We start from the raw sequence: 11,264 nt of genomic DNA, 5'->3' as shown, positions 1-11,264 counted from the left end.
TATGCCACTGAGTAGAGCTGGAGTTTCTTTAACCAGGCAGCATATGGCATCTGTTTGAGCCCTTTGATCCTCTTGGTGAGGTACTTTTGGGATCTTTCCAGTTGCTGCAGATGTCTGGTAAGGTACATCCCAAAAGGGGCATTGTACTCAATTATGGGCCTGATGAGGGATGAGTAAAGAGGCATGATGACCTCCCCTGATCTAGATGTGAATCCCTTCATGATTAGGTGGGCTATATAAAATGTTTTTCTAACCACTTTGGCCACGTGGTTGTCAAATGAGAGATTGCTATCAACTTGGGTCCCCAGGTCCCTAATTACTTCTTCCGTACTTAATGGATTACCACTTATGTGGTAATTTGTGGGCACTTTGTTTTTGCCAAAGGGGATGACTATACACATTTTGGCGTTTAGCATGAGGCCATGGCTCTGGCACCAGTTGTCTGTTTCTATGAGGCCCTTTTGGAGGATGCTTGTGTCGGCTGGAGAGTCGATTATGGCACCCAGTTTGCAGTTATCTGCGAACTTGGTCAGCCACAGTCCTTCCGTGTTGGCCTGTACCTCCGAGAAATATATACCGAACAAGAGAGGTCCCAGGACTGAGCCTTGTGGGACACCACTTGTAACTGGTTTGGAGTCTGACATGGCTCCAGCAATTCTAACCATGTGGGTTCTGTCCTTGAGCCAGTTTGCAACCCATCTAGTGACATAGGGGTTTATATTTAAGCTGGTGAGCTTATCTATAATGCCCGAGTGGGGTATTGTATCGAAGGCTTTTGCGAGGTCCAGGTAGGCTGTGTGGACCACCTTCCCCTCGTCAATGGCCTTGGTGACTGTTTCAAAGAAATCGACCAGGTTTAAGAGGCAGGATCTGCCCTTAACAAAGCCGAACTGGGTAGGATCCAGTGTCTGTAGGTCTCCAATGTCTTTATTTATAAGGTCCATGATGATCCTTTCCATAGCTTTGCAGACCAAGCTAGTCAGGCTTATGGGGTGATAGTTTCCAGGATCCGTTAAGGCACCACCTTTGTGGAGAGGGACCACCGTTGCTGTACGCCACTCTTTGGGTACATATCCTGTAGCAAGGCTGAGATTGAACAGTAGTTTTATGTTTGAGTTTAGCTCTTCTTGGAGTTCATGTAGGACGCAGCCCGGGACACCATCTGGTCCCATTGATGCTGTGTTTTTTGCTTTGGAGAGGGCGGCTCTTACCTGAGCATCTGAGATGTCAGGGGGGGGCAGCACTCTGCTGGGATAGATATTTGCCCTTTTGGTGGGGAGGGGAGAAGTTTGCTGAACCTGTCAGCTAGGATGTTGGCAATGTCTGTGGGTTCAGTGTTTTTTTTTGTCATTTTGGACTAATTCTGAGCATATCTGGGAATTACCACCCAGGTTCCTAACATAACTAAAGAAAGCCTTGTGATTATCCTTAGTGTCCTGTGCAATTTTTCTCTCGAAGCTGGCCTTAGACGATTTTATGAGTGCCTGTAGTTTTTTGCTAATACTGATCAGTGATGCCTTCCCTTTTTGGGATTTTGCTCTATCATTAAGTAGCTTCCTCCTTCTATTGTATAGTTTGTTTATGGCTGGGGTCCACCAGACAGGACGTCTGCCTTTGGAGGATTGGGTCTTGGTTTTATTTGGGATTGCATGATCCATGCATTCCTGAAGGTGTTCATAGAATGCGTTTATAAAGGATTCTGCGGTCTGGGCCGTATTTTCCACAGGTCCGGGGGCTTTGAAGGATTCCACCTCGGTTTTGAGGAGTGTGAAATTGACTTTAGAGAAGTTTTTCACTGTGGTTTTCTGGGCAGGGGGTGGGGTCGGGATGTGAATATCCAGTGAGATTAGTTTATGGTCTGATCTTACCAGTGAGGGATACACTTCTGGTCTGGAGCATAGAGTCCCCATGTTGGTGATGATCAGGTCCAGTCTGTTTTCCCCTCTTGTGGGAGTGGTAACAAGTTGTTCCATAGCATTTGAGTTTATAAATTCTAGGAACCTTTGGGCTAGGGTATTGGAGCTAGCGTAATGCTCCCAGTCTATGTTTGGGTAGTTGAAGTTGCCCAATATAATGGTGTTTGGAGAGACCTTCATATTTTCCAGTGTTCTCAGGAAGGCCGAGTGGAGTTCCTGGGTTTGGGAGGGTGGTCTGTAGCAGGCTATAAACTGGAAGGCAGTTTTACCCACTGTTAGTTGCACATGGATAGTCTCTGATGCTTCGTGCTGTGCCACCAACCTGGAGGTTTGGGTATCTTTGACGAATATTGATACTCCCCCTCCTTTTGTGGTTCAGTCCAAGTTTTGGGGCCGAAAAACATGGCATGAGGTATAACCTGGTAGTGCTGGGGTGCTCTCAGGAGCCTTGAATCAGGTTTCTGTTACTGCACAGATATTGATGTTCTCCATGCTAAGGAGAGTTTCGAGTGCGTGCATCTTGAGGTTTAGACTTATGGCATTGAGTAGCACTACTCTTAGTTTCTTATCCCTTGTGATATCTATGGAGGTGGGTTTGTCTTTTGAGCCTTGCCTAAAAAAGGCACTATGGGGGTAGCAAGAGCCTTTGCCAATATCCGAAAGCCCAGGGGTGACAGGTGCAAGCCGTCCCTAGCGAAGCATCGTGGCTTGTCGAGCATATCATCCCAAGCTGACAGGCATTGGATCCCCTTTGAATGACACCAGTACTTAAGCCAATTGTTGAAATTGATCATCTTGTCTTCATATTGTGGCATCATTCTTGGTGAGGGTAAGATGCTACTCAAGGTCAGGGTCATACCGGCCTGGGCTACATGCTCAGAGAGCTCCTTTATGTCTCTTTTCATGTAGTCCAGGGAGGTACGTCTCAGGTCATTCACACCAGCATGGACAATGACTGAGTCATATTTGTACTTGCCTTGGAGTGACCTGAGTGCTTGTGTTATGTGGTGGATCCTAGTGCCCGACAGGCAGCTCACCGTGACCTTCTCCTTGTTCAGCCTGGTGATCAGGACGTCAGTGTGCCTGACGATAGAGTCATGTATTACAAGTGTATCAGGTGTGTTGTTTAGCCTTAAGGGCTGTGACTGTTCGGCACACTGGCTTTGTGAGATATGTGTTGCACGTGTTTTGTTTTGGGGTAGTGGTTGCTTGGGTGTCTGCTTTGGAGGTCTCTGCTGCTTAGGCAGATTTTTATTTAGAGCCTCCGAGTATGTTTTTGTGTGTTTATGTGTTTGGTTTGCTGTTGTGGTAGGTCTATGTGAGACTGGAATTGTTATGAATGTGGTCTCCTTTTCCTCCTGACTGGTTACACCAGTACTGAGTTGAGAGAGCTTAGCCTCCAGTTTGGCTATATGGTTGCATCTCTCACATGTGTTGGAATTTGTTGGGAGGAGGAGAGGGTTGTATGTGTACATGAGGCAGTTGTAACATTGCCTCAAGATTCCCAGATTCACCAGCTGGACCGGAGAGGAGATTGACAACTGACCTTTGGACATGCTAGAATAGTACTGGGAATTCCTTTATAATTGAAAAAAAGGGCCAATGGGGAACAAGGTACTCAAGGGGAGTTTGTGAGGGTGTAGTGCTTTTAATTTTTTTAGTGCTGACTTATATAATTGCTTTAGTGAGCAAACGACAGATAACTTAAATGCAATGTGCTACAGGTAACTTAAATGCAAAAACGACAAACAGTAACTTTCATTCAAGTGAAACAAGGAAATAAGTACAGTAAGCAATGCAGATATCACTAGGGATCCACAGAAGCGCTGAAAAGCCATGTTTTAGGTGGAATTAGCGTTTCAGGGAAATAACAAGCAAACAAACAACAAGCATACAAACAAAGCTAGATTCAGCAGGCCTGGATATAGTCTATGCTACAGCAAACAAGGTGTACCAATTTCAGTAAGAAACAGTTCAAATATGCAGGCACTATAAGCCTTTAACCAGAAATTCCCAGCTCAGAAGGGCAGAGTCCAGCCTCTCCTCCCAAAAGAGTGCAGACCACGAACCTTCTTAATGTAAAATAACTGGCCTGAAGCCCAAGTGCTTAAGCCAGAACTAATACACTTTTAGAATAACAGACACTGAGCCCTCAATCAGCAGTTCCCACCTTAGAAGGATGTAAGCTACCTGTCCTGCCACCACAGTGCAGGCCACAAACCTTCCTAATGTAAAACAACTGGTCTGAAGCCCAGGTGCTTAATCCAAAAGACTTAGAATGATAGCTACACTTTAATCAAGTTACTACCAAGCAGTAATAAATACAATTGAATACTTTAAAGAATGCCTGGATTAGTGCTCAAGTTATACAAACAAATCTAGATTCAGCAGGCCTGGATCTAGTCTATGCTACAGCAAACAAGGTGTACCGATTTCAGTAAGAAGCAGTTCAAATATGCAGGCACTATAAGCCTTTAACCAGAAATTCCCAGCTCAGAAGGGCAGATTCCAGCCTCTCCTCCCACAAGAGTGCAGACCACGAACCCTCTTAATGTAAAATAACTGGCCTGAAGCCCAAGTGCTTAAACCAGAATTAATATACTTTTAGAATAACAGACACTGAGCCCTCAGTCAGCAGTTCCAAACTTAGAAGGATGTAAGCTACCTGTCCTGCCACTACAGTGCAGACCACAAACCTTCTTAATGTAAAACAACTGGTCTGAAGCCCAAGTGCTTAAACTAAAAGGCTTAGAATGAGTTACACCAAGCAGTAATAAATACAACTGAGTACTTTTAAGATGACGCAAAAGCAAAATAAAGTAGGAATAAACACAAATACAGTAAAAGCAGATACATTTTTTTTTTTTTTTTTTGAGTGAGCAAATGAGATGGGCCCAGGAGGAGTATCCAAGTGCAAATTTACAAGAGGGGTGGGCAGTTTCAAAGCCACCAAGATTAACACCAAGACAAAAACAGGGAGGGTGGGTGGGGACCTACTGAAAAAACAGTCACAACTTCCAGCTAGATATTGCTCAATGTAACACAAACAAATTACTTTAAATCGTGTATTATTTGATAAAAGTGCAGATAAAAATCTACTTAACTCCACTCATGCATTCAGTTGATTGCATGCAGGTCTCAGTTGGCCAAAGCTCACAGTGTAAACAGAAAACAATTCACTGTACCACTTGTATAAGACAGAAACCGAATAACAATGAGGTAAACTACCCCCACTTATCACTGGCTATGCAGGTTTTTTAACAAGCCTTAACTGAAAATACCACTTGTATAAGACCTACTGAAAAAACAGTCACAACTTCCAGCTAGATATTGCACAATGCAACACAAACAAATTACTTTAAATCATGTATTATTTGATAAAAGTGCAGATAAAAATCTATTTAACTCCACTCATGCATTCAGTTGATTGCATGCAGGTCTCAGTTGGCCAAAGCTCACAGTTTAAACAAAAAACGATGGTCCCCCCACCCATTGTCTCTTTGTGAATTGCTTATCCAATCTCTCTTTCCAATCCTATTTACTGTTTACTCTTGACAATTCAACCAAAAGTGTTCCTTTTTTACACAACCATACAAACCTACAAACTTACAAACTTACAAACCTAGTTTCTCTAACCTCTAACTTTCACAACATTATTAACAGTTTCAGACAGACACTGCATGCATTTTTAACAACAATTTTTTTTGGTTTACCAGTTCTAAACATCAAAGTAACTTTTTCTTAACATTTAAGTTATTACCAGAAAACAAGTACTTGTTGGACTGATGATGAAGAAAGACAGTTATCCATGTAACAAGTGGGTGGGGGGGATATATGTATATCTCCCAAATAAGCAACAAAGTCAAGAAGATTTAGGATCTTTGCCTGGAAGTGTTTACATAGGTATTTTTATGCCCCAAGTAGACTCCAAAGAACTTTCATAAGGTAGATAGCAAATGTTGGAGGTGTGACAAGCAAGAAAGAGGTAGCTGGGAACATATTTTGTGGGTGTAATGAGCTGGCAGACTTTAGGGATTCCCTGCGAACTGGTCTGTCAGAGATGCTGGGTGAGCAGATTGGATTGACTGGGGAGAATATTTTTCTTGAGCTATGATACAGAATTGGAATTGCCTAGACATAGTAGAAAATGGAAATCAAAGTCTAGACCAACTTTAATAGAAGTAGTAATATAGTAACAGAGATAAAAAATGGAAATGGGATCTTTAGAAAAGGGACAGAGGAAACTACATAGAAAAAATGGAAATTGTGGGAACACTATATGCAGAGAAGGCACAAGGTTTAAGAGGCACAATTTGAATGAGCCATATAATGCTTAACTGACAATGACTGAATAGATTATAAGCGATGTATAATGTTTGCAACTACAGTTGTCTGAATGATGTCTTTGATGTATAACATTTGCAACTAAAGTGGTGTCAATGTTGTTTTTATTTGTATAAATGTAAGACTGCCTATATCATACATGATAATTTAATAAAGGTATTTATTGGAAAAAAAAAAAAGAGTAAACAGCAAAGAATCAAAAAGAAGGGGAAAAGAAGAAAACATAATTAAGGGAGGACTGCAAGAGGCTGGAGGAGAGGCTGAACTAGGTGAAAAAAGAAACTGTAGAAGAAAAAAAATCTGGAGGTGGAAAATGAGGAGAGAGAGTGCATGCAGAAAGTGAGGTCAGGAAAAAGGATTGATACTAGTACTTTTTTTTAAATTTCCAGCCAGTGAAAAATTCTGAGGATCAGGGATTATTTATACACAAACACAGGAAACATATTCAATTAAGGAAAGAGTAAAAATAAGAAAATGAACATTTAAAAATAAACTTAAAAACAAGGAAAAGCAGCATATTATTTTCAGTAGATGTGAAAACTATTGTTAGCACTGTAAGAAGAATAGGGATAGTAGAATGGTGTGCTAAATATGATGTGGGTGTTATTCTGTTAAAGGAGGTAAGATTTCTGACAAGAGGACAGTGCAGTGGTGCAGCAGTAGCATTGTCATTTCACAGCAAGAGGTTCTCTGGTTCGATTCTTGGCTGGGGTGCCCTCTGTGTGGAGTCTGCATGTCCTCCCTGCATTTGTGTGGGTTTCCTCTGGGTGCTCTGGTTTCCTCCCATGTCACAAAGATATGCATCTGGAACATTACTCCCCGGGCCTCTGCTGAAAATTGGCTTCATTCTAAGTTGGACTTTCCTGGTAAACAACTGTTAAATAAATAAATAATAAAAATAAAGACTACAAACATAAATATTGTGGGGTGGAAATATAATATGGAACTTAGGAAGTGAATGTTGTTCTGGAGTGACTGTGTTGTGAAAATACTAGATGTAACTCTGGTACGGATGGGAAGGTTAACTGCTGTGGACATGAGGTGGAGAGAACATGCTTATAGAATTATAGCATTATACACATATGCATAACTAGTAAGGAAAGAGAGAAAGAGAATCTGTTTAACATAAATATTATAATTGGGACTTTATGATTTAAGGGTAAAAATGTAAAAAGAAAGGAAATGATGTAAAAAAATACAAAAAGTGATAAAATGTAGCAAATTAACTGTATGGAACAAAACTCAGTGGACTTGAAGAAGGGAGCACTTGGATCTGAAATCATTTTGTTTGGGGGTAGCAGATGGTGATACAATTGTGACAGGTTTTTCAGACCACTTAGCAATATGGATGGGGGTGATGGAAGAAAGGGAATATATTAAAATAGTTAAAATATTATAGTAAAATAGTAATAAATAATAACTCAGAAAGAGGAAATAGGTTGAGTTGAAGAAGAATGGCAGCACCTCAAAACAGCATACAGAAGTCCAGGAAGTCACCAAAGGAAAGAAGATGTGTAGGAAAAAGTGAGAGATAGAAATGATGGACCAGGCTAAGAAGGAATACTTGGCTAACTAAGAGGCTAGAGGAGTTGCAATAGCAAAGAACAAGGCATCAGAGGTACTCTACCATCTTCTGGAAACTCTTTGTCAGGTTGCAAAGCACAGAAAGATGAAGAGGATAGATAGGTGTCATAACAGGACATTAAAGGCAGATGGACGGAATTCATGGAATACTTCTTGCAGCTTCTAAATGAAGAAAATATCATAGAAGCTTTGTTTTCACAGACAAAACCTATGATGAAAAAGAGGAGGAGCCTACCATATAAGAATTAAGAACAGCAGAAAGAAAAATGAAATCAGAGAAAGCAGCAGGCTGAGATGAGGTCTCAGTTGATATGATCAAGATGTTGGGTGAGATAGGGAAGAAATGGCTCCTGAGGCTACTCATAGCAGAATGGAGAGAAAGGCATATCCTGGATGACTGAAAAGTAAGCAAAATAGTGCCAGTATACAAGAACAAAGATGACATCCACAACTGTGGGCAGTACAGAGGTATCACATTCCTGTCACACTCCATTAATGTTCTGGACAGTGTGACTGATAAATGAATATGCAGAGTTGTAGACAGTGAGATAAGCAGTTCAGATTCAGGTCATGATGCAGCATAACCGACCCAATATTTGCAGTCAGACAGATAGTTGAGAAGAACCTAGACACCAAGGCTGGATTTTAGTATTTGTAGGCCCTAGGCACTTTCACTTCGAGCTGTGCAAAAACAGGAATAAATGCCCTCTGAATTACACCAACTGACATGACGTTCTTATTACCCATGTTTTTTCCCAAACTTATCATGATCACTTGCTCCCACCACCAAATTTACCCCTTTTTCCATGCTCGACAAATCAGGATAGTCTGTCATATGACCAATTATGTGGGAAGTGATCATAATCACTGAAAACAAGGTAAAGAATCATGACTATAATATTGTTAAACCACGTGACTGATGAAGTCAGTTGAGCAACTGCCATTTTTGCACTTCTAATTTATATAACCATATGTATGTGTTACTCAATTGTCTCGCACAGTGGCAGGAAGAATATAAGTTCATATTTTGTCCGGACATGGAAGAGTTTTCACTGGACAAGTGGACATCTCGGCACCAGACAGACAACTCTGTTCTGTTAACTTGATATCAGGAATACAACTGAACTAGGGAGTTTATTTTTCAAGATTTTTCCACAAAAAGCCGAGATGTCTGGTGTCAACATTTGTGCTGGTTTTTCATTAGTCACTATTGTTTGAACTTGAAGAAAGTGAGGTATACGTCAGTATTTGTGCAATCCATGGTAAAAATATGTTGCAGTAAAGTGATAAAAAGTAAGTAAGTAATTGGCAGTAAATTGTGTACACCATTTGTATAACTTACAATCATTTGGACATCTTTAATTCAAACTATTTAAAAAACTGTGTGCTATTTTTTATAACCTTTTGCTTTTTTAATTTATTCTACCTTATTATTTTTAATTTCTTTATGCAAAATTAATTATTTACTTTGCTTCACTATTTTAAAATTGAAAAATAAGGTTTATTTTTGTATGAATTTTGGTTTTATTCAAAATTTGGTACCAAGTGGACTTGTTCCATATTTTCTTTTAATTTTTTTTTTTTTGCTGAAAAAAGTAATACAATCTTTTTTCTTAAAGGTTAACCTCATTTAAGATGTCAGATGGATTTAAGCAAAGCACGATTCTGGTTTTGAAAAAAGGAAAAAGAAAGAAAAAATTGAAAATAACTTGAGTAATAATTAAAGGTTCATTGCTTAAATATATACATGTTCCATGGCTGCTGAAAGGTACGGCTACCCTTTGTCAATCAGAATATTTCAGTTGTGACAATCATAGGTCTGTAGATCAAAAAACAAAAGAAAATCAAGTTTATGAGAAATTAGATACAAAACAGGCAGATTCTACACTGTCAACATTTGATATAACTGCAAATCAAGGTAAATTAGAACCTACGAGTGATTTAAAAAAACAAGAAATATCCATTACTGTTTCACGATTAGGTTTCAGTACTGATCCAGCTAAATGGGAAATAAATGCAGATCTCATTCATTACTTCGCCCAAAATATGCCATCTCAAAATTTGGAATCCAATTTGAAATCAACATTTAAACAGCTTGGCAATAAAGTAAGATATGCAAAAAAAATTATTTTTTTACAGGGAAATGAGTAATGGTGAGGTATTTAAAAGAGCCTGGCTAATATTGTCAGAATCCACAGCCAAAGTATAATGTTATGTGTGCACGTTATTTAGAAGTTGGTTTAATGAGTTATCTAATCAGCTTCAAACCGGATTTAATGACTGGAAAAATGCACATGCAAGGTTCACATTGCATGAGTAATCAAAACATTGTAATATCTACAATGCTACAGTGCCAGAAGTCTTTACAAATTGATAGAGAATTGCAAATGGTAAAGCAAAAATTAAGTAATTACTAGACTGACATTTTAAGAAGGGTAGTTGTGGTGGTTAAATTCCTGATAGAAAGAGGTTTGGGTTTTCATGGTGATAACAAACAACATAACAATTCTAACAATGGCAACTTCCTTGGATGCATTGATCTTTTGTCAGAGTTTGATCCTTTTCTCAAAGAATACATAAAAAGATATAGAAATCCAGGCAGTAGAAATATTTCATACCTATCTTTGACCACATATAGATAATTTATAAATTTTTAGGATCAAAATTGTTGACGCAGATCAAATCTGAAATTAATAAAGCAAAATATTTTGGGTTGAGTATAGATTCATCCCCAAGTATAAGTTACACAGATCAATTGTCAATCGTTATTCATTATGCATCAAAAGATGGCGAAGTAAATGAGCGCTTCTTAATGTTTGTTCCTATTGAAAAACATAGTGCTAAACATCTTTTTGACACAGTAGCATCTACATTTGTAAAACATGGAATAGACATAGCAAATTGCAGATCTCAGTCATATGACAATACCGGTAATATGAGCGGGATATATTCTGGAATCCAAGCCAGAATAAAAGAAGTCAACAAACTGGCAGTATGGGTTCCATGTGCTGCTCACAGCCTAAATTTAGTAGGGATCATGTCTGCAAAAACTGATTATGCCAAACGAAAGAAATAAATCGCCAATAAAAAACAAATGAATGAAAAAGTGACTAAACAAAGCAAAACTACCAAACAAAATTTATTAAACAGAACTCTCAGTAAGCTCTTTCATCTATAGTAAAACTTCTTCAGACTGAATAAATCACTGCAACAGGCCACATTAAATAATCAGCCATTTGTTTTTTATTGGTGATTTTTTCTTTCTTTTGGTGTATATGATGCTGGCAGATCACTGAAGCTAAATTACAATCAAATCTATGCAACACTTCTTGATATCTCAGAATGTCAAAAACAAAAAATGACAGTGGTTCATGGTGCAAAAGCTTTGATAAACAAGCTAAGTAGCTTAGACATAGCATT

Source organism: Protopterus annectens, chromosome 10.part0 (genome assembly GCF_019279795.1).
Source record: "Protopterus annectens isolate FY-2018-M chromosome 10.part0, PAN1.0, whole genome shotgun sequence".
NCBI classification, from domain to species: Eukaryota; Metazoa; Chordata; order Ceratodontiformes; family Protopteridae; genus Protopterus; species Protopterus annectens.
The sequence above is the reverse complement of the archived record's forward strand: the minus strand, read 5'-3'. Positions refer to the sequence as shown.